Here is a 25,133-nt window from a genome sequence, read left to right on the forward strand (position 1 = left end):
TAATTTCGGAATAAAGATTAGTCCTTTAAATTTAATGAATCCAGATCTATGAAAATTTTATTACCTTACTTATTTTTCTAATTTTATTATGAAGTAAGGAAAGTTTTGTGCATGCATTGCAATGTTTTTGGCTATAAGTGAAAGAAACCTGGCAGTGGGTTAAGTAACCTGGAGTTATTTTTCTTACCTAGCAAGAGGTCTAGAGGTGCGTGGTTGCTGGGCAGTAGTTCAACTATGCAGTGATGCTATCAGACTCCTACCTTTTCCTTAGCTTTCCTTTCCACCAGCTTTAGCTTGTAAACTTGTTTCCTCATGTTTGTAGCTTCATAGTCACAAGATGTTGCTGCATCTCCAGACAAACGAAAGGCAGGAGCAAAAGGCCTTTATATGGATTGAACTATGTCCCCAAAAAAGATATGTTGATATCCTAACCCAGACACCTGTGAATGTAGCCTTAGTTGGAATGCAAATGTAATTAGTTAAGATGAGGTCATATTGAACCAGGGTGGGCCCTAATCCAATAACTGATGTCCTTACAAAAAGAAAAAACAGAGAGAAACACAAGAGGAGAATGCTATGTGAAGGCACAGACACACACAGAGGGAAGACAGTCCTGTGAAGAAGGAGGCAGAAGTTGAAGTATTGAAACTGCAAGCCGAGGAATGCCAAGTATTGCTGGTGTAGGAGAGGAAAATAATTATCTTTTCTGTACCCATCTTAGGTTCTCCAGCTAGGAAGAATAAGACTGTATATTAGAGTGGCCGGGCACAGTGGCTCAGGCCTGTAATCCCAGCAGTTTGGGAGGCTAAAGTGGGTGAATCACTTGAGGCCAGGAGTTCGAGACCAACCTGGCCAACAAGTTGAAACCCCATCTCTACTAAAAATCCAAAGATTAGCTGGGCTTGGTGGCAGGCTCCTGTAATCCCAACTATTCAGGAGGCTGAGGCAGGAGAACTGCTTGAACCCAGGAGGTGGAGGTTGCAGTGAGCTGAAATCGTGGCATTACACTCCAGCCTAGGAAACAACAGAGCTAGATTCAGTCTCAAAAAAAAAAAAAAAAAAAGATTATATATTAGACTGACAAAAGACAGATTAACAAGAGAAAAACAAATAGGTTTATTGAAATATGCATTGCACAGACACACAGGAGTATTCAGTAATGAGTAATTCAGAGGAGTGATTAGAACTTGAACTTAGCCTGGCGCAATGGCTCATACCTGTAATCCCAGCACTTTGGGAGGCCAAGGTAGGCGGATCACGAGGTCAGGAGTTCAAGACCAGCCTGACCAACATGGTGAAACCCTGTCTCTACTAAAAATACAAAAATTAGCTGGGTGTGGTGGTGGGCTCCTGTAATCCCAGCTACTCAGGAGACTGAGGCAGGAGAACTGCTTGAACCCGGGAGGCGGAGGTTGCAGTAAGCCAAGATCACAGCCCTGAACTCTAGCTTGAGCGGGCGACAGAGTGAGACTCCATCTAAAAAAAAAAAAGGAACTTGAATTTACATAGCATTGAGCAAAGAACAATAATTTTGTAGAGAACTGGCAAGACAAAGGAAAATGACTTTGAGCTTCTAGGGGCAGCAAATTGTGGGAAGGCAAATATATGGGGAAACTTATGGTAGATGAGAGCTAGTTAATACGTTTTGTTTTTGTAGATTCCTCTGGATGACATCTTGTCTCCAGTGATAAGGTGTTTTCCCTTTACGTTATCCCTTTACGTTATCCCTTTACTGGTAGGGGGGTGGAGGGCGACACTTTCACAAGGGGAGCTTATGTTCTGCTTTCAGGCAGATAGGAGGTGGACAGAGACCTCATCCTGTGTCTGCTTTTTCTCAGTTGCCTTCAGGTCAAAATAATCCATATGCCAGAGTGGCATATTATGGGGTGGCATAATCCAAACCCCTTCATTGGCAAGTATCAAAAGCCAAGAAGAGACAAAAAAGAGTTTTTTTCCTGTACAGCTTTCAGAAGGAGCATGGGCCTGCTGACACCTTATTTCAGTCTGAGGGCCTTCAGAACTGTGAGACACTACATTTCTATTGTAACCTACCCAGTTTGTGATACTTCGTGATGGCAGCCCAAGGAAATTAACACAACACAAAATCTTGTCTTTACTTAGGTTATCTCCAGCTGATTTCTTTTTATAACCTATTGGCCAGAACAAGGTCAAATGCCCAAACCAAGAACAACCAATAGAGAAGGGGAGAGAGATTTCCATGACTGGTTAGGCCCATCCTGGAGTCAGGGACCACTCTCCTTGGAAGCAAAATCCCTCCTCACCACCTGAACATACTGAAAGAAGGGAAAATGGCTCTTGGGGAGGTAATGGGTAGTGACTTGAAGGTGGACCTTTGTGCTGTTCTGTGGACTTTAGAAATGCTACCCTACTTAACAGTGTTTGAGATTCATCTCAAAACGGATCTTTACATTCTCTCAGGAGTTTAGGTAAAGGATCCAGGTGGATAGCTCCAGGGTAAGAAGTTAGAAATGCTGACAGTATCTGAGAGGTAGTGTTCACAGGGAGAGACCATGGGATCTCATCTCAAACCAAGAAATGGATGGTAAATGTAGTGAAAAGAAAGTGTCAGGAAATTGGAAATCTCACGGAGGAGAAAAGGCAGGTGAAATGATCTGGTACTGATGAAAATCCCCCATCTCTACATCAAGGGGATTATCAACTCAGTTTCAAAAATAGAGAACAAGAGAGAAAAAGAGAAACAGGAAAGCTCTTTTAACTACAGGTAGCAGCGTATAGTAAGACATATTTTTAATCTTTTATCAGTGAAAGTGTAAACAGTTAAATCCAGCACTAAATAATAAATGTGTTAATGTTTTAAAGTATATTTTTTCACAGCTAAAATTAGAACTAAACATGCGAATGAACTCAGCACCAAGGGCCAAAGGTGATGGAGAGAACATTTCATCTCCCAGGCAACTCCCAATTCTGCAAGTTCTAGAATTCTTAAACATTAAATTTTCTTCATTGAAGACATATGTGGGAACTATACAGCTTCATCATAAGGCAACCAAGTCTTGTGATTTATGGGTTAAAGGAAAGTTATGCTTCTCCTGGGGTCTTCCTCCACATTTCAACCCAGATGGGCTTGGGTTGTGTCCCCAAAAAAGATATGTTGATATCCTAACCCAGATACCTGTGAATGTAGCCTTATTTGGAATGCAAATGTAATGAGTTAAGATGAGGTCATATTTTTGCTCCGAGGAGGAGCAAAACTTTCACCTGAGCCTCTTCCACCTGGACCTATCCTTTATCCTACCAGCTCCAAGAACAGGATTTTAATTGGTCAACTGATCTACCTGCATCTTCCCAACTGCAACACATTCTTTGCCCCATAGCTGCTTTATTTCCACAGTATGTCTTACCTGGAATCACCTCTTCCTTCTTGGAGTCCCTTCTGTCCCCCAGATATACTTTTGTCATGGCACCATGGCATTTTGTGGCTTTTAAAAATTACATGTCTTATCTCCCCTTACTAAGGACTTTGGGGACAGAGATCATTCCTTAGTTATCTCTGGGTTCCCAGCATCTAACACTGTTGGGGTCTCTTAAATGTTGGATGAATAAATGAATTATTAAAAGCTAATCTCAAGGGGGAATAGAATATGTCACAAATTCCTCAGCTGGAACTCATAGGGATCAATGATGTCCCACACGAAAGCCCTATAGGGACAAGAATTTAGGAAGGGTGTTAGCTGCAAATCTTCCTGGCCTATGGAAAAGCATGGAATATACTGTGAGCCATATATGTCCTTGAAGCTAATCTAATCTATCTCAATGAAATTCTATGGTTAGGTATTGTCATCTCGCTTTCTAATGTGTAACTTTTGCTTTCCTTGGAAATTGAAAGGAATTGAGCTATTTCTTAGGTAGTTTCAGGACCATACTGCTTCTCAGAGTTAAGGACTTCCTTTCTTCAATGTGTACCTGAACATCCAGAAGTTAAAAACAAGAGTAGCAGAGTCTTGCAGATGCAAACATAGTACAGAAGTTCTCATCCATTGCCCAAATTGAAATGTGAAATGTAAACTGTAGCCATCCAGTTCCACTGCAGTGCTGGAGCAGAGGAGAAAGGGAGTTGGGATGAATGTGAAGAACTCAGAGGACCATTGGGAGCATATTCATTTTACTCATTCTCCATAAAAAGCAGTCATGTTGCTGGTAACCTGGAGGTGCCAGACTCATGTTACTTCTGTGTGCAAAATGTCCCCACATGGCATTTTGCCCCATTTTCATTTCTGCTCTTGATTAGGTCACTGTGAACTTTCTCTCCATGTTTACTCGAAGTACCAGAAATATGTAGGGACAGCCTCCACTTATCTCGAGACTTCCTACTGTTCATGATTCAGCTCACTTTGCTGTTCTTTTTCATTTCCTCTACTTTACATTTTGATTGTTTTTTATCTTCTTTTTCTTCAGCTTTATTGCTTGTTTCATTGGTTCTTAGCCCAGAGTCTGGAAGTGACCCTGAGAAGTTGTCTAAGCAGAAATGCATGCATTGTGTTTTTAGATTGTTCAAGACAGGGCTGCCATTACCCCACTGGATGCCTTTGTGCAAAGTGGAAAAATGTGTCCCTTTTTCTGAGGAGATGCAGCCCTACACTGGGGTGCATGGCTTGGTTAGCAGAAGGCAGACTGATTTCAAAACCAAGTCTATTGTGCATTCTTGTGCCATGAATGGAGAGGTACAGCTCTGTGTAGAGAAGAGCCCGTAATCTTGCTTAAATAAGTCACTACAGCAACTATTATCTCACAGTGAAAATGTTCCTCTTTAAAGGCCGCTTAATACATGAATGACCTTGGACACACATTTATTTCCTCACTTTTCAGTAGTTTACAAGATCCCTGAACACCGTTCAAGGCTTATATTAGCGGCTTTCTGCTGCCACTAACACCAAATCCAAAACACCATGGACTTACTTGCAAGGTCTTATTCGCACTTTCAGCATAGCACCATGGACTTATTGGCCTGCTTTAGTGTTATGTTACCATCTCACACTTGTCTTCATTTCAGCAAACAATTCATAAACATGGACTAGGAGCCAAACTCTTGAAGCACAACTTTTGTTTATCTCCAGCTTGGCATTTTCACTTCATCTAACACTATTTACAAAATGCGTATCCTTGAAACTTCCAAACAAAAGACTCTGGGGATGTTTGGCAAACCCTCAGCATAACTTCTGCTCTTCCAGGCTTGGGATCCACAAGAGAGCTGCCTCTTGGGTCAGCTCCTCCAGCCCTGCTTGGCTCCTCCCTTGGCCACTCCCAGTCCCACAGACCCTCCTCGATGCACTGCGCTCTGACACCTGCTTGAAGCGCACAGACTAGTTTAGTATCACTTGAGGGAATCTTTAGGTATAAATTCTACACAGAAGAAAAATGTTAATACTCTATTTGCATAGCGTTTTGCTCTTTAGGAAATGCTTTCACATGCATTAGCTCGTGTAATCTTGAATTGGAATAATCAGCCAAAAAGTGAAACTGCATACAATTCAGTCATCTTTCAGTCTATCCCACCCCGTTCTTTTCACGGTGCTGGTTGGTTCATAAAAGGAAGCAAGTGAAAGCCTGCCCCACTGTGGCCCCAGTTCTGGGCTTCAGTTTCCAAAATAGATACAGACCTTGCCCAAGTTCCATCTGTTCTGACCCACTTCCTCCTTGCCCTGGTCTCCAACCTTTGGCCCCCATGCATTCACTTTGGTCGCCTCTTTGAGGCCTTTCTTCCTCCAACTCCCTGCAGGCTAAGGATGAAGTGGTTTCTCTCAATTCCCTTTGTGCGAGAAACACAAGGTTCTTTATGCCTACACCAGTTTCATTGGGAAGCCCTCTTTATAGCAGCTACGCAAATCCTGCTTCTGGGATACCTGTGACTCATTCACACAGAATCCTGATCCCTTCAAACAACAACAGTAATATTAACTCATGCTTACTGCTTTCTGTGTGGCAGGCGTGGCACTCTGTGCTCTCTGCATGCTATCTCATACTGTTGTAGATTTAGGTTGAGTACCTGATGCCAGTAAGCCAAACACTGACACATCAGTGCTTAGGAGCACAGAAAGGTTATTCAAATTGGCTACAGCATGAGGGTGCGAGAGGCACCTCTCAAACCCCATCTGCCTTTGAACATAACTGGGGGGCTTTTACGAGTAAGGTAGATATGTAGGAGTTGAGATTCTCTGATGATGAAAGCTGCTTGTGTCCCTCGGTCAATTGAACTTCTGGATGCCATCAAGGAGGTCTCCGTGACCTGAGGATCATTGTTCTTTAAAAGAAAAACCAGTTCTTTAATCTTGCAGGCAGCTCCTGGGGGTTAGGACATGAAGTTAATCACTTATTAATGACTACCCACTACCGAAATGACTATGTGCAAGCAAGCATGCATGGAAGAAGAAAAGGACAAAGAAAGAGGAAGAAGTAAAATGAACATCTTATGATTTTTGTAATATAGGCTTGGGGCCATCACTTTCCCAACAGACACACTGGGCTGCTATGAGTATGCTCATTTACATATGAGGTTGAATTGAAGCAGTTTTCACAAAGAGACACCACTTACCCTAAAGCCCTGAGCTGTCTGTTTCCAGACTTTTTTCACTCCTTTACCTTTTGCCAGCTTTACAACTTCATACATTTAATTCCTCAGAGACCACAATTTTTGTTTAAAATCTCTAAGTTTCTTCCTAATTCTATACCCCAGTGTCAGCATTCAGCAGTTCTGTAAGATCTCAAAAGATTATTTCTCCCAAATCCTCACTTTGTCCTTCCCCAGGCAAACATTCACATATTCACAACCCAATGCATTCACTTTACTCTCATCCTAGGCAAATTGGGGGAAGTCATGTTTCCATGGCAATCCGGAAGAAGAAATATTCACCGCAGGCCTGCCTCTGTCCACCCAGGACTTGGGCATAGTCATCATTCAGTCTTTGCTCTAAAGCAGAGGTTTTCAGCCCAGGTTGCACAATAGATTCCCCTGGGAACTTTCATAAAGCTGGACACCTGGGCTGCTCACCTTGAGGAACTGAGGCAGAATCGCTGAGGGTGCAGCCTGGACACAAAAGTTTTGGGGATTTTTTGGTTTTTTTGTTTTGTTGTGTTGTGTTTTTTTAGAACCTGGTGATTCTAATGAGAACCACTTGCCTGCCTTTCTCTTTGCCAATCTGAGTCCATTACCATTTTCTTGGGCTAATTCAGACATCATTTTCTCCAGATACTCTATGGGAGCACCTAACACGGCGCTTGCCACATAAATGATTGATTGTTTTCTCTCTGTACATCCTCATTAGCTCCAAATCAGTAGAACACCAATTTAATTTGCCTTCTTTGTAAAAATGTATTCAATCCACCCCATATCACTGTAGAATATCTATACATTGTTCTAGAATTACTGTTTTCTTATTTCATATGGATCTGGTTTGCTTTAACTATTTCAGATATGGAGGCTACGTTTGTTTTTTGTTTGTTTGTTTGTTTTTTGTTTTGTTTTGTTTTGTTTTTGCCTCTTTCCATAGTGCCAGCAAAGAGCTTCTAAATCACAACAGACAGTAAATGCATGTTGCTAAAAGTAAAACCTATTTTTGCTTTCACTTTCCTTTGATATGAAAGTCAATGAAATAGGCTGCAGAGAACGGGAGTTTAAAAGGCTGAAATAGGAGAAATACGTAGCCTGGAAAAAACTGGAGATGCCCTCCCCCCTCAAAAAAAAAAAAAAAGAGATACCCAGTAAGCAAAGTGAAATTGTATACTGCAGACTGATCAGCTCTATCCAAGTGGGTGCTCATTTTGGATATGAGCTCATACAAATGGTAAATGATTTCATTCAAAACTTTCCTTGGGGAAAAGTCACTTGGGAGTGTTCACTTTACATAAAAGAATCCAATTTAATCTTCAGTGGAAAAAGTGGAATTGGATGAGGGCAGAGCTCTCCTTTCATTTTAGAGCATAAAATTGGCAGCCTGGATACTGGTCGAGTCTCTGGTACTAACTAGCTGTGAGTTTGATACATCACTGAGTCCATCAGAGCTGACTGACTCCCAGGCCTCTCCAAAGTAATAATGGTAATAAAAATAGTGAACATTCATGGAGTTCTTGCTGTGTAACAGGCACTGTGCTGAGCATTTTTCATGCATTATTTCATTTAACCATCTTTCCTTGGGACAAGTACTATCATTAACCCCAAATGAGGAAACTAAGGCTCGGAGAGATTAATTTGTCTAAGATCACAAAGAAAATTTATTTTGGTGAAACTATTCATTCAAGCCTAGCTCCAATGTCCATTCTTCTTTCCTCACACCTACATGAGACCTTCCTTATCCCTACATTTGCAAGCAGAGTACATTATTCTGGGCTCACTGAATGCTTTATGCACACAGATATTTTAGCGCTTCTCCCACTGTGTCTTGTGAATTGTTTTTGCATGTCTCTCCTAGCTGACTGCAAACAATGAATTCAAGAGCTGTATTCTATTTGTCTTATTACTCTCAGCACTTACCGTAGGGCTTAACAATTAGTAGACACTCATATGTACCAAAACATGAACTCTCAAATTTGTTATATCCTCAGAGAGGTTAAGTAATTGACTCATGTACACACAGGAAGTACAAAGTGAGACTGGATTTTGCATTCAGGCATCTGACCATCCCAGCTCCCTCAGTTGTTCAAGCCAATGCAGAAACCAGGGAACCATTCCTTATAATAATTCCCTGCTCACAATTCCTGCCCCCTTCCCCCTTTCCACTCCAATCATTGTTTCAACCCATCACCTTCTTCCCAACCCTCAATCGCCATGGCAATTCAGATTACTGCCTTAACTCACCTGGATTACAACAATAGTTAGGGTATAGGATTTTGGCTGACCCCCAAAACAAAAGATTAAAAATTATGGATGACTTTTATTAACTACAAGCATGTCTTACAATTTCCCTTAGAGACAAAGATATACTTCTGCACACTCAGCCCTGAGTAGCTTCAATCATGGTTCTCTAGTAAGTTAGAATTATATTTTCTCCCTGTGACATAAATTTCAGTATGAGGATCAGCAACATTGCTCCAGTCCTATAAATCATATGAGGCAACCAAATAGTCTCCAAGATTCTAGCTCATTTTTTGTTCATCTGTTTTAAGATTGCATTTCACCAGTTTATTTCAGGGTGTCTGCCATTTTGGCCCCAATTTTGATAACTGTAGATTGTTGTTATTTTAAAGCCATTTCATTGCTCAGTCTTGCTGGGACTGGGGCCCTGCCTTGCTGTTGCCCTCACTAAGCTGCATTCTGGTTTCCTGCCTGTCTCCCTTGATTTTGAATAAATATCACATGCTCTTGCTGTGCTTTTGCTGTGCTCTGCCACCTAGAGGGCCCTTGGTCATACTGTGTTGAGACCTCCCTGCAGGACTGGCTGCTTGCCCTTTGCAGCCAGCATTTTTCAGATAACTTCCCTCCATGCTCCCGAAACACATCTGTCTCCCCACTGCCTGCCTCCTCTCAGGGATAGGTTTTTTTTTTTTTTTTTTTTAGATGAAGTCTCGCTCTGTCGCCCAGGCTGGGGTACAGTGGCATGATCTCAGCTCACTGCAACCTCTACCTGCTGGGTTCAAGCGATTCTCCTGCCTCGGCCTCCTGAGTAGCTAGGATTACAGGTGTGTGGCACCACGCCCAGCTAATTCACCATGTTGGTCAGGCTGGTCTTGAACTCCTGACCTCATGATCCACCCACCTAGGACTTCCAAAGTGCTGGGATTACAGGTGTGAGTCACCGTGCCTGGCTGGGATGGGTCTCTTTACAGGTACTGAAACTAATTTAGAACCATAAATGTCCCTTTGATAGCTACTTATTGCAAACACAAGAGAAATTTCCTTAGTTTAAAGAAAATCAGTCATTTTTGGCAAACTACTTAGACTTTCAACAGTGAAGCTTCTCAGAATATTGAGGTGTCCTGCTCTTCTGGGAACTGTGGGAGAAAGTACTCCAGTTAATATTCTCGGACGACCTGCCAAGAAGAAAGGTCACACCAGTAGGAGTTCCATGTGCTATTTAAAGAACAGACCTTAGATGGGAGAAGCAGCAATATGTGGCCAGGGTTTTAATGAGGAATAGAAAGGTAACATGTGGCTAAATTAGATAGTAAATGAAATTGTTGTGTTCAGAAACAACACTGGCCACTTATCCTGTTTCATAATTCCTCTGCTTTAAGGTTATTATCTTCATTTTGAGTATTGTGAATTATTTATTAGTATTATATATTTAACTTGTTAAATGAAGAAATGTGTTCTTGTATGAGAGGGGGGAAGTAAAGCCAGTTTTAGTCTTTTGGAATTCATCTTCAGAAATATTTCTAAAAGTAGGCCAGACGTGGTGGCTCACGCCTGTAATCCCAGCATTTGGGAGGCTGAGGCGGGTGGGTCATGAGGTCAGGAGTTCGAGACCAGCCTTACCAGCAAGGTGAAATCCTGTCTCTACTAAAAATACAAAAATCAGCCGGATGTGGTGGTGCGCGCCTGTAGTCCCAGCTACTCCAGAGGCTGAGACAAGAGAATCACTTGAACCCAGAAGACAAAGGCTGCAGTGAGCTGAGATCGTGCCACTGTACTCCAGCCTGGGCAGCAAAACTCCATCTCAAAAAAAAAAAAAAAAGAAAAAGAAAAAGAAAAAAGAAATATTTCTAGAAGTGACAGCTATGTCTCAAGGGAGAAAATGAGGATCATGAGAAAATGAAACAGTTTTTCTCCATGTTAATTATGTGTACAATCCAAATCCATCTAATACTTGGTGACTATAAATTTATTCATTTTCCCTCTACCCACCCTCCTTCCTCTGATTATCTTTCTAAATTCACTTACAGGCAGCAACTACCCAAAAAAAACCCACCATAGTAGAGTAGAGGAGTGATGGGTAATGTGTTAAGGAAGGTATAGTCCCTGTAAGTAACATGCTGCAGTAAGGGCCGGAAACAAGAAGATTGCTCACAGCAGCCCCAGTAGAGTTTAATATCAGATATTGAGGTGAGTCAGGAAGATCTAAGAAAATCAAACCTGAGTCTACCAGAGTTGTCTGTTCCCACTTTTTCATTCTTCATTTCCTCACCCTCTATTCACTTTTTATGTATGGTTAAATATTCATTATTCATTTTATGATGCCCATGCAGATAGCAGTCAGAACTTAATGTTATAGTATACTGGTTACGGTTATGTTTTATTAACCATTTGCTTTTTTCTTGAACTTAATAATTGCATTTTTAAAAAACTGCTTAGTTTTCTGGTCTCTATTACAGTTCTTCCCACACCTTCCAATATTCTATTAGCCGAATTTTCCAAAGATTAGTCAAACCAGGTGATGTATTAATTTCAGTTCCAAAATAAATGAATTCCTTTAACTTTGCAAAGACTATTACATATAACACTGTGTTACGAAATTTGAATATATAGACATTTTTAAAGTAGAGTGTTTATGTGTGTAACTTTTTAAAAATATGTAACCATAAAAAAGTAGGTAAATAATATCATTTTCAACTTAGAGTGCTTTTCTAGGAGGCAGTAGAACTTTGTAGTTAAGTGTCTGGCATTAGAGTAACTAGCTTCAAATCCCAGCCTTGCCACTTACTAGATGTGCCTACCAGAAACAAGATACTCAACCTATTTGCGCCTCAGTTTTCTGATCCATAAAATGGAGATAATAGTACCTAACTCAAGGATCGTTCAAGCTGAACTTACATAATACATATAAATCACTATGTTGCCTGACATACAGTAAATGCTCAGTAAATGTTAGGTATTATTTAGCACAGTAGCAAAGGAAGAAACAATTTAAAAACACTGAAAAACTTCATCTAAAGTTTATATATGGGCCGGGCGCCATGGCTCACGTCTGTAATCCCAGCACTTTGGGAGACTGAGGCAGGTGGATCACCTGAGGCCAGGAGTTAGAGACCAGCCTGGCCAACATGGTGAAACCCCGTCTCTACTAAAATTGCAAAAATTAGCTGGGCATGGTGGCAGGCGCCTGTAATCCGAGCTACTCAGGAGTCTGAGGTAGGGGAATTGCTTGAACCCAGGAGACAGAGGATGCAGTGAGCCAAGATCACGCCTCTGCACTCCAGCCTGGGCGACACAGCAAGACTCCATCTCAAAAATAAATAAATAAATAAGTTTATATATGAAAAAATATGAACATAAAATTAACAGAAAAATAATAAGCTGAAATAAAAACATTTGCAGCATGGATGGCAGGCCAAAATGTTAATATACTTAATTATGTAATACTCCTTAGATAAAATAGAAAAGTAGGCAAAGTACACTAATTGACAGTTTATTTAAAAAAAAAAACAGATGATAGACCAGTGTGGTCAATATGGTGAAACCCCATCTCTACTAAAAATACAAAAATTAACCGGACATGGTGGCAGGCACCTGTAATCCCCGCTACTCAGGAGGCTGAAGCAGGAGAATCACCTGAACTTGGGAGGCAGAGGATGCAGTGAGCCGAGGTTGCACCACTGCACTCCAGCCTGGGTGACAGAGTAAGACTCTGTCTCGAAAAAAAAAAAAGATATAAAAACATATCTGCCCTCACTTATAAAAAAAAAAAAAAAAAAAAAAAAAGCATATTAAAATACAATGATAGCCAGGTGCAGTGGCTCACGCCTGTAATCCCAACACTTTGGGAGGCCGAGGCAGGTGGATCACCTGAGGTCAGGAGTTTGAGACGAGCCTGCCAACATGGTGAAACCCCATCTCTACTAAAAATACAAAAAATTAGCTGAGCATTGTGGTGGACGCCTGTAATCCCAGCTACTCGGGAGGCTAAGGCAGGAGGATCGCTTAAACCCAAAAGGTAGAGGTTGTAGTGAGTCGAGGTCACACCATTGCACTCCAGCCTGGGCAACAAGAGTGAAACTCTATCTCAAAAAAGTAAATAAATAAATAAATAAATAAATAATAAAATAAAATACAATGACATACAAAAAAAGGGAAAAGACGTAAATTACTAATATCAGAAATGAAAAAGGGGCCATTGTTACTGATCCATGGACATTAAAAGAATATTAAAGGAATATTAGTCACAACTCTATGCCCACAAATATGATCATTTATATGAAAATAGAACATTTTCTAGAAAGACACAGTCTACTGAAACCCACACAAAGAGAAACAGGTAATCTGAATTAGCCAAAATATATTAAAGAAATTTAACTGATAATTAATAACCATCTAAAACAGAAAGTACAAGGCCCAGATAGGTTCACTGGCTAATTCTACTGAATATTTAAGGCAGAAATGATACCAATTCTCTACTATTTCTTCCAGAAAATAGAAGTGAAGGAAACACTTAACTCATTCTATGAAGCTAGCATTAATCCTATACCAAAACCAGACAAAGACGTTAAAAGAAAGGAAAACTACAGACTCATATCTTTCACAATCATAAATCCAGAAATTCTCAACAAAATATTAACAAATGAAATCTGACAATGTATAAGAATTGTGCACCACAACCAAATGTATTTTATTCCAGGTATACAGAGTGGTTCAATTGATTTGAAAATCAATTAATGTAATTTATCATATCAATAGGCTAAGGAAGAAAATTTTATATGCTTATATCAACAGATGCAGAAAAGCACTTGACAAAATCCAGCATTCATTCATAGTTTAGAGAAAAAAAACTCTAAACAAACTAGGAGCAGAGGGAAACTGGATCTCAACTTCATAAAGGATAACTGCAAACTAACTACACCTAACATCATGCTTAATGTTAGGAAACTAGATTCTTTCTCCCTATGATCAAAAACAAGGCAAGGGTGTCCCCTCCCTCTCACTACTTCTATTCAGCATTGTACTGGAAGTCCTAACTAATGTAATAAGACCAAAAAACAAACAAACAAACAAACAAACAAAAAGCAAGGTAAACAGATTGAGAAGGAAGAAAGAAAGAAAACTTTGTTCACAGATGATGTGATTATGTAGAAAATCCCAAAGAAGCCAGGCGCAGTGGCTCACGCCTGTAATTCCAGCACTTTGGGAGGCCAAGCCAGGCGGATCACCTGAGGTCAGGAGTTTGAGACCAGCCCGGCCAACATGGTGAAACCCTGTCTCTGCTAAAAATACAAAAAATTAGCCAGACATGGTGGTGCATGCCTGTAATCCCAGCTACTCGGGAGACCAAGACAGCATAATCTCTTGAACCCAAGGGGCAGAGGTTGCAGTGAGTTGAGATTGTGCCATTGCACTCCAGCCTGGGCAACAAGAGCTAAACTCCATCTCAAAAAAAAGAAAAGGAAAAGAAAAAAGAAAAGAAAAGAAAGGAAAAGAAAAGAAAAGAAAAGAAAAAGAAGGAAAATCCCAAAGAATCAACAACAGCAAAAAACCATCCTGAAACTATTATAGTAAGTAATTATAGCAAGATCACATAACACAAAGTTAGTATACAAATGTAATTGCTTTCCTATATATAAGCAATGAACAACTGGAATTTGAAATAAAAAATAGACCATTCATATTTGCACCAAAAAATTACTTAGGTATAAATCTTAGGACCTATGTAAGGAAAACTACAAAACTGTGAGGAAAGAAATCAAATCACTAAATAAATGAAGAGCTATTTTCATGCTCATGGATAGGAAGACTCAAATTCCTCATGCTACCAGTTCTTCCTGATAACTTGATCTATAGATTCAACACAATCCACATTCAAATATCAGCGAGTTATTTTATGAATATTAATAATTTTATTCTAAAGTTTATAAGAAAATGCAAAAGACCCAGAATAGCCAACATAATATTGTAAAAGAACAGAGGTGAAAGACTGACGCTATCTGGCATCAAGCGTTACTATAAAGCTATAATGATCAAGACAGTGTGGCATTTGTGAAGGAAAAGACCAATAAAACAATAAACCTATATAAATACAGTCAATTGATCTTTGACAAAGGAACAAAGGCAATTCAATAGAGAAAGACTAATCTTTTCAACAAATGGTTCTAGAACAACAGGACATCCACATGCAAAATAAGAAAAAAAATTAATCTAACATAGACTTTGCACCTTTCACAAAAATTAACTCAAAGTGGATTATAGACTTAAACGTAAAATATAAAACTACAAAACTCCTAAAAGATAACAGGAGAAACTCTAGGTGACCTTGTGTTTAGTTGCGAATTTGTAGATTCAACACCAAAAGCACAATCCATGAAAGAAAAATTGGTAAGTGAGACTTCAATAAAACTAAGAATTTCAGCTTGGCAAAAGATACTGTTAAGAAAATAAAAGGGCAAGCCACAGACAGGGAGAAAATATTTGCAAATACATCTGATTAAGAAGTATTATCCAAAATATCAGCCTGGGCAACATGGTGAAACCGCATCACTACAATACAAAAAAATATGAAAATTTGCCAGGCATGGTGGCACAAGCCTATAGTCCCAGCTACTCAGAAGGCTGAGGTGGGAGGATGGCTTGAGCCCTGGAAGGTTTCAGTGAGCCAAGTTCACACCACTGCACTCCAGCCTGGGCTATAGAGACAGATCTTGCCTCAAAAAAAAAAAAAAAAAAAAAAGTTCTATCCAAAATATGTACAGTGTTAATATTCAACAATATGAAAGCAAACAACCCGAGTAAAAAAAATGAGCAAAAGACCTGAATAGACACCTCACCAAAAGAAGACATACGGATGGCAAATAAGCACATGAAAAAATACTCAATATCATATGTCATTAGGGAATTACAAACTAAAACAATGAGGTACTATTACACCCCTATTAGAATGGTTAGAAAATCAGAACACTGACAACACCAAATACTGGTGAGGATGTGGAGCAACAAGAACTCTCATTTGTTGCTGGTAGGAATGAAAAATGCCACACCCACTTCAAAAGACAGATTGGCAGCTTCTTACTACATTAAACTTAATCTTAACATAGAATCCAGCAATCGTACTCCCATTTACCCAAGTAAGTTGGCGTTTATCCAAATGAGCTAAAGACTTAACGACCACCCCAAATCCTGCATTTGAATATTTGTAGCAGCTCTATCATAATTCCCAAAACTTGGTAGCAAATACCCTCACCAAATGCCTTGCTGATATTAGTGCAGTGTGCTTACAGAATTCCACTGCTTTGCTGGACCAGTAACACTAGGCCATGTCAGTTCAGATCACTGCAGAGTAAGTGGAAAAAATAATAATGAGACTTAAATAATAACAGATGTATGCAATGTGGATTAAAAGACACAGTTGTCCATTTAAATTCTATTTCCCCAGTGTTCTAAAAAACAATATAGACGTTTGTTTGAAGTTATTTGAAAGGCTTTTAAAAAGTTTCAGATAGTATGGTTATTGACACTACCCAGCAGTATTTTATTGTTATTCCTTAACAAAGGAAGAATTTTTTTTTTCTTTTTTTCTTTTTTTCTTTTTTTTTTTAAGACAAGGTCTCACTGTATCATTCAGGCTGGAATGCAGTGGTGCGATCTTGGCTCGCTGCAGCCTCAACCTCCCAGGGTTAGGTGATCCTACCACCTCAGCCTCCTGAGTAGCTGAGACTACAGGTGTGTGCAACCACACAGAGCTAATTTTTTGTATTTTTGTAGAGATGGGAGTCTCACCATGTTGCCTAGGCTGGTCTTGAACTTCTGAGCTCAAGTGATCTGCCCGCCTTGGCCTCCCAAAGTGCTGTAATTATAGGTGTGAGCCAACGCACCAGGCCTGGAAGCAAATATTTTTAAGTCTGTCTTTGAGGAGTCGTGTGTGTAAACCTGAGCATCTATCTGAAAACAGGCCACTAAGCTCTGCCCAATTACGAAGAAATATTTAAAGCCATTTAGGTCAAGTACCACATTAGTTAGTATATTGATGTTACAAATATACAATTATCTATATTCATTGTAAGCACCACAAATAAAATATAAATATCACCTAGAGAATACTTATGAAGCATTCAGGCTTTGAGAACCTGATTCTAATGTGCTACTAAGATAATGAGAATTCATTAAGAGCTCTTTGCACATAACAGAAGGGTTAATATTTGCCACGACAGGGAGTTGATACTCAGTAGAACATTCTAAGCTTCCATTCCTGGATTGGTTAAAAGTCTGGAAAATTATGTCACAATTTGCCCATCAAGAGATGATACTGCATTGCAGAAACACATGAACTTCCAGGTGATGCCAGACTGGATGTTGCCTGGGAAACCATTACTGGTTTTTGCTACAGCTAGAAGAGAAAGTCTGTTCCTAAGGCGAAGATCGTTTCAGAACTTTCTGTCTCTAGTTCTTCCATAGCTTCTGAGTCCTCACTGCTCACATGTCTTCTACACACAGCCCCAGGTTGATCTGATTCTGTGTGGTCCCTGATTCCCAGATATTTGCCTGAATTTGACTCCTTCAGGTCTAGACATAAGTAAAAAAAAAAAGGAAAAAAGAAAAAAATCGCAAAGCTGCAAAACTGTTTGGTTTTACCTATGCAGTACCTTTTTATTTGAGGAAATGTTTAAAAATCGGGATACAGCTCACATATATATATGTATGTATGTATGTATATGTGCATATATATACTTTTTTTTTTTTTTTTTTTGAGACTGAGTCTCGCTCTGTCACCCAGGCTGGAGTGCAGTGGTGCGATCTCAGCTCACTGCAACCTCCACCTCCCAAGTTCAAGCAATTCTCCTGCCTCAGCCTCCTGAGTAGCTGGGATTATAGGCACCTGCCATCATGCCTGACTTATTTTTTAGTAGAGACGGGGTTTCACCATGTTGGCCAGGCTGGTCTTGAACTCCTGACCTTGTGATCCGCCTGCCTTGGCCTCCCAAAGTGCTGAGATTACAGGTGTGAACCACCGCGCCTGACCAAAAATATATATTCACAGTTTTTTTATTCTTGAAAAATTGGAATTTTGGCAATTTAAAGCCATATTCCCTCATGAAGTAATCTGCTAGAGCAGAGTGGCCACGGTGCTCTTAAATTATACATGTGGTCTCCAGTTTGCCACAATCCTCACTAATCCCAATTGTTCCCAACACTGAGGCTATTAATTTTCATTTACCACCATACTTTCACCTCTGTATATTCTTTGTGATAAAGAAGTACTTCTCTTTTCTTTCTTTCTTTTCTTTTTTTTTTTTTTTTTTCTGAGGCAGAGTCCAGGTCTGTTGCCCAGGCTGGAGTGAAGTGGCATGATCTCGGCTCACTGCAACCTCTGTCTCTCGGATTCAAAAGGTTCTCCTGCCTCAGCCCCCCGAGTAACTAGGACTACAGGCACCAGCCACCACGTCCTGCTAATTTTTGTATTTTTAGTAGAGATGGAGTTTCACCATGCTGGCCAGGCTGGTCTCAAACTCCTGACCTCAGATGATCCATCTGCCTCGGCCTCCCAAAGTGCTGGGATTACAGGCATGAGCCACTGTGCCCAGTCTTCTCTTTTCTTTTTTTAATTTTTAAAAATTTTTATTTCCAACTTTTAAGTTCAGGGGTACATATGCAGGATGTGCAGTTTCGTTGCATAGGTAAACATGTGCCATTGTCATTTGCTGCACAGATCATCCCATCACCCAGGTATTAAGCCCAGAATCCACTAGCAATTCTTCCTAATACTCTCCATCCTCCCACCTTTCACCCTCCGACAGGCCCCAGTGTGTGTTGTTCCCTACCCTTGGTATCCATGGGTTCTTAACATTTAGCTCCCACTTATAAGTGAGAACATGCAATATTTGGTTTTCTGTTCCTGCATTAGTTTGCTAAGAATAATGGCCTCCAACTCCATCTCTGTCCTTGCAAAAGACATGATCTCATTCCTTTTTATGGCTGCATAGTATTCCACAGTGTATATGTACTGTATTTTCTTTATCCAGTCTATTACTGATGGGCATTTAGGTGGATTTCATTTATTTGCTATTGTTAATAGTGCCGCAATGAACATACATATGCATGTGTCTTTATAATAGAATGATTTATATTCCTTTGAGTATATAGCCAGTAATGGGATTGCTGGATCTAATGGTATTTCTGCCTCTAGGTCTTTGAGGAATCGCCACACTGTCTTCCACAATGGTTGAACTAATTTATACTCCCACCAACAGTGTAAAAGCATTTCTTTTTCCCCACAACCTCACCAGTATCTGTTGTTTTTTGACTTTTTAAAAGTAGCCTCCGCCTCCCAGGCTCAAACGATCCTCCACCACAGCCTCCCAAGTAGCTGAGACTACAGGCATGTGCCACCATGCCTGGCTAATTTTTGTATTCTTAGTAGAGACAGGGTTTAGCCATGTTGGTCAAGCTGGTCTAGAACTCCTGACTTTTAAATGATCTGCCTGCTTCAGCCTCCCAAAGTGCTGGAATTACAAGTGTGAGCCACCATGCCCAACCCCCATATGAATTAAAAAATTTTTTTTTCTAATTCTATGAAGAATGCCAATGGTAGTTTAATGGGAATAGCATTGAATCTATAAATTGCTTTGGGCAGTATGGTCATTTTCTTGATATTGATTCTTCCTATCCATGAGCATGGAATGCTTTTCCATTTGTTTGTGTCCTCTCTAATTTCTTTGAGCAGTGGTTTATAGTTCTCCTTGAAGAGGTCCTTCACTTCCTGATACTCTTCCATGTTTAATATACAAAGTGAATCTATGTACAAAGAACAAACACTGCTCATTTACTCATTTATATCTCATGTCTGGTCCCTACAGCCATTTAACTTTGCAACTCCTGGTCTCACTCACAGACCTCTGGGTGTTCTTGAAGTGTGTATTATGCTGTTAATTTACTCCCAGGGCTACCTTGTGCCTTGTTTCCTTAATCCTCCACTGCCTACAGACCAGGGGAGACAGGTCATGCATCTAAAAGTAAAGGTTCCGGGTGGCTCTTAATTGCTCCTCTGAATTTGCCTTATTGTCTACAGATGGGCCATAACATTTCTTTCTAATTTAGCAATAAATACTATATACTCAGTGACTCTTAGTATAAGAGAATCTGGATACTCTAGTTCAGTTGCCTCCATAATCATTTAATTTTCCTTGTAATTGAGGTTATATGTAAATACGGTAACCATAAACTAATTTAGCCACTAGTATAATCACCTAACAGGTTCTCCTTGCCCACTGCCTAGACAGAAGCAGTTTATTAAGACAGGGGAATTGCAACAGAGAAAGTGTAATTCATGCAGAGCCACAGTATGGGAGACTGAAGTTTTATTATTATTCAAATCAGCCTCTCCAGAGTTCAGGGATCAGAGATTTTAAGGATAATTTCATGGATAGGGGGTTGGAAAGTGGGGAGCGCTGATGGATCAGTTCAGAGATGAAATCATGAAAAGTCTAAGCTGTCCTCTTGCACTGAATCAGTTCCTGGATGGAGGCCACAAGATCAGATGAGCCAGTTTATGGATCTGGGTGGTGCCAGCTGATCCATGGAGTACAGGGTCTACAAAATACTTCAAGCACTGATCTTAGGTTTTATTATAGTGACATTATCCCCAGGAGCAATTTGGAAAGGTTCAGAATCCTGCAGCCTCCAGCTGCATGACTCCTAAACCATAATTTATAATCTGGTAGCTAATGTGGTGGTCCTGCAAAGGCAGTCTAGTATTCAGGTAGGAAGGTGGTTTGTTTTGGCAAAGCGCTGTTATCGTCTTTGTTTCAAAGTTATACTATAAACTAAGTTCCTCCCAAAGTTACTTTAGCCTATACCCAGGAATGGTGTAACAACTTGGAAATTAGAAGCAAGGGTCGAGTCAGTTAGGTCAGATTTCTTTCACTGACATAATTTTCTTAGTTGTAATTTTTGCAAAGGCAGTTTCAATAGTTTTTTATGAATAGGAGGAAAGAAATAAAGAGAGGGAAGGAGGGAGAAGAGGACAGAGGAAAAGAGGGAGAGAGAGAGGAAGGAAGGAAGGAAAAAGAAGGGTCAATAACCATGTGACCGCCTAAGGGGTTCACCTTGCCCACGGCCTAGACAGAGCCAATTCACCAAAGTAAGGGAATTGGAATAGAGAAAGAGTAATTCACGAAGAGCCAACTGTGTGGGAGACCAGAGTTTTATTATTACGAAAATCAGTCTCCCCCAGCATTTGGAGAGCAGAGTTTTTAAGGACAATTTGGTGGGTCGGAGGAAGCCAGTGAGCTAGGAGTGCTGATTGGTTAGGGATGAAATCAGAAGGAGTCAAAGCTATCTTCTTGTGCTGAGTCAGTTCCTGGGTGCAGGGCACAAGATCAGATGAACCAGTTTACCGAACTGGATGGCGTCAGCTGATCCATCACATGCAGGGTCTGCAAAATATCTCAAGCATTGATCGTAGGAGCAGTTTAGGGAGGGTCAGAATCTTGGAGCCTCCAGCTGCATGACTCCTATCCATAATTTCTAATCTGTGGTTCATGTTAATCCTACGAAGGCCACCTAGTCCCCAGACAAGAAGGAGGTCTGCTTTGGGAAAGGGCTGTTATCATCTTTGTTTTAAACTATAAACTAAATTTCTCCCAAAGTTAGTTCAGCCTACACCCAGGAATGAACAAGGACAGCTTGGAGGTTAGAGGCAAGATAGCGTTGGTTAAGTTAGATCTCTCACTGTCTCAGTCATAATTTTGCAAGGGCAGTTTCAACCATAGTCAGCACTCAATTAGTACTAACCATAATATTGTCAATGATTGGTATCAGGCTTAGTGTGTTTTGCTCCACCTCATGCCTCCTTGGTAATTCCTCAGCCTGCTGGGGACAAGGCAAAAGTTCACTTCCATTTTTTTCAGTCTCTCTTTATATGAATTGATCATTTTTTAAATCCTAGATTTTCTTTGGGGGACTGAGGCAGGAGGATCACTTGAGACCAGCCTCGTCAATATAGCAAAACCCCATCTCTACATTCCCTTGCCCCTGAAAAAAAAAAAAAAAAAAAAAAAAAAATCCAAGGTTTTTTTAAGGACCTTGTATGTTAAAAAGGAAAGTGAGGAAGTAGACCTGACAGTAGTTACAGACACTACCCTGTTTCTACCTTCCACTCTGTGCTCTCAAATCCCAACACCACCAACATAAATAAATGGTGATTAGATAGTTTAGCCAGCATTTGCTCTTGCCTTAGGTAAAGGCTATTCAAATGGCCAGGGACTTTGACATATGCATCCAACTGAAGCTGAACTCAACTTGGCTGGCTCTGCCCAGGTAGAAGGGGCTTTGAATGAGATTTTAGCAAACAATCAGATGTTACCAAAATCTTATTAGGAGAAGAGAATTATCCTGTGGTCTCTAGCTCAGGGCCTTGAGGGAATATCCTTTCAGGACCTAGATGGAGCCCCATGGTCAATGCACCAAGAAAATAAAGGGCTTTAGCCTGAAGGTGACAGATGGAGGACTAAATTACTTTAAATGTTTGTCCAAAATATGTAAAACAAATTGCTAGGATAATATCAGTGTTGGTTTGAATAGCCTGTTGGATTGGTTGAGATGAAGTGAGGAGCTGGCAGCTGAGCTCATCTGGTAGCACAGATAAGAACCTAATTAGCTCTATGAAAGAGAAAGCCCTGTGCCACCTCCCCTGAGCTGTCTGAGGCCCAGGGGCACACCTTCCAGCTACCTGAGGCTGCTGCCTCCTCCCAGTCCCACTGAGGAAAGGAAGTGCTGTTTCTCTCCTGATAGGACAAGGATGACCCAGCAGATGGGCGTGTGGGCAAGCAGAGTTCTCAACTACCTTTTCTCTTAGCATGGGTGACAGTGTGTATGCCCACTGACGTCCTTTCCTTCCTCTTTGTTTTTGTGGACCAAGCAGGAAGGGGCTTCGATGGGATTTTAGCAAACAATCAGATGTTACCAAAATCTTATCAGGAGAAGAGCATGTAGAGTTACCCTGTGGTCTCTAGCTCAGGGCCTTGAGGGAATATCCTTTCAGGACCTATTGTCACGGAAGGAAATGACAATAAGGAAATCTTCCTTACACAAATATGTAAGTATGCATTCCTCTTCGTCAGATGCAATCACAACTTAAAGAACTTGCACCAGCCTTGTGATCTGGGTCTTGGCCCCTAAGACCTGACTAGAATCAATTATTCTTAAGACACCTGCTGAGAGAACTTATTCAGATAAAACATTTCAGGGCTTTTTTGATTTAAAGCTTTTCTATTTAAAGAATAACAAGCTCCTTCTCTAGTTTTCTTTAACAAACAAGGCATATGACAGGCAAAGGATACAGATTTTTCATAGCTTACTTCCTCCTGAAATTTAAATCTGGTTAATCAAGCTCTGTGAATGACAGTTTCTCCTTTGAACTTTGTGGGCTAACACAGCTCTCTGAACACCCACAGTTTGTTCGGTTTTTTTTTTTTTCTCTCTCTCTTTTTTTCCTGAGCAGTGTAAACAATTGTAAAGCTTTAAATAAATGAGCTATAAGAAATTTTCCCAGGGTCTTCATTCTGTGATTCCACCAGGTGTCAAGGTCTCTGAACCAGCTGCCTTAGACACATGCCTGAACTCAAAGCAGCCATACTGTTAAGGGACAGACTTGGTGCTGGGGGATAAACTTAGTGATTTCGGTTTTTGTTTGTTCGTTTGTTTTGAGACAGGGTCTCCTCTCCCAGGCTGGAGTGCAGTGGCACAATCATAGCTCACTGCAGACTTGACTTCCTGGGCTTGGGTGATCCTCCCACCTCAGCCTCCTGAGTAGGTGAGTATAGCACACACCACCACCCTCGGCTACTTTTTTATTTTTATTTTATTTTTTTGAGACGGAGTCTCGCTCTGTCACCCGGGCTGGAGTGCAGTATCACGATCTCGGCTCACAGCAACCTCCACCTCCCAGGTTCAAGCGATTCTCCTGCCTCAGCCTCCCGAGTAACTGGGACTACAGGCATGCACCACTACACTTGGCTAATTTCTGTATTTTTAGTAGAGACAGGGTTTCTCCATATTAGACAGGTTGGTCTGGAACTCCTGACCTCAGGTGATGCACCCCCCTCAGCCTCCCAAAGTACTGGGATTATAAGCATGAGTCACCCTGCCCAGCCTATTTTTATTTTTGTATAGACGGGGTCTCGCTATGTTGCCTAGACTGGTTTCAAACTCCTGGGCTCAAGCAATCCTTCCACCTTGGGCCCCTAAACTGCTGGGTTTACAGGCGTGAGCCACCCGGTGGAACCCAGCTTGCTGGCTGTTTTGATTTGACTTGTAGGGAACAAAGCCTGACACTGGCCGGGTGCAGTGGTTCATGGCTGTAATCCCAACATTTTGAGAGGCTGAGGCAGGCAGATTGCTTAAGCCCAGGAGTTCGAGACCAGCCTAGCCTGGTCAACATAGTGAGACCCTGTCTCTACCAAAAATAACAACAACAACAACAAAAACAAATGCCCTCCTTGACTTTGTCACAGTGTTTTAATTTTCATTTACATCACCCTTCTCTATGTGACACTGTGGGTGTGGCATCTGTGCTGCTCAGGACACAGTGAGGTGTCTGGTGTCAGGGTGAGCAAAGACCAGGGCAGGCAGAGAGACCTCAGATTCTGGCTTCACTGCTTAGTGTCAGCTGATTGGCTTGAGGCAGAACCAGCCCTCCAGGAAGTCCTTTCCCTTTTCTGGTATTCCTCACAGAGACAGTAAGAGCTACCCTGCAGGGTGGTTTTAAAGGTAACAATAGGCTCACCTGTAATCCCAAAGGCGGAAGGAACACCTGAGGAACGCCTGAGACCAGCCTGGCCAACGTAGAAAAACCCCTCCTCCACTAAAAATATAAAAATTACTGGGGCGTGGTGGCACATCCCTGTAATCCCAGCTACTCGGGAGGCTGAGGCAGGAGAATCACTTGAACCCGGGAGGTGGAGGTTACAGTGAGCCAAGATCATGCCATCGCACTCCAGCCTGCACAACAGAGAAAGATTTCGTCTCAAAAAGAAAAGGTAACAATAATGAATAAATGAATATGTGACACCTGGTAAAGTAGGCTCTCAATAAATGGTAGCAATAATGATTATTGTTGATTTTGTAAAAAGAGTTAATACACTTTAAATGCTTGGAATAGTATACTCAGTAGGTGTTCATTGTTATTGAATACTGTTATCAAAGGGAATCCAGATGCCTTATCAATTTGGGATCTTCAGGCTTTTTCCCAGTAATGCTATGGATTTTCTAACGTGTTTGATTAAGGCAGAAAGGCTGGTATCTTCAG

General features: G+C 40.9%; 1 long non-coding RNA gene across 3 annotated transcripts in view; it reads right to left on the reverse strand.

The window, feature by feature from the left end:
• Window positions 1-1,338: 1,338 nt before the first annotated feature.
• The window catches only part of LOC103875733, a 30,413-nt gene continuing 6,618 nt past the window's right edge, over window positions 1,339-25,133 (reverse strand). Inside the window, exon 4 of one of the 3 annotated variants that reach the window (XR_002515630.2) lies at window positions 1,339-1,476. This is a non-coding gene — a long non-coding RNA (uncharacterized LOC103875733). Of the gene's footprint in view, window positions 1,477-16,647; window positions 17,393-21,011; window positions 21,262-25,133 lie in introns of those variants that run through there. The other 2 variants (XR_002515629.2, XR_001892666.3) reach the window with 2 other exon arrangements.

Source organism: Papio anubis, chromosome 9 (genome assembly GCF_008728515.1).
Source record: "Papio anubis isolate 15944 chromosome 9, Panubis1.0, whole genome shotgun sequence".
Classification (NCBI taxonomy): Eukaryota; Metazoa; Chordata; class Mammalia; order Primates; family Cercopithecidae; genus Papio; species Papio anubis.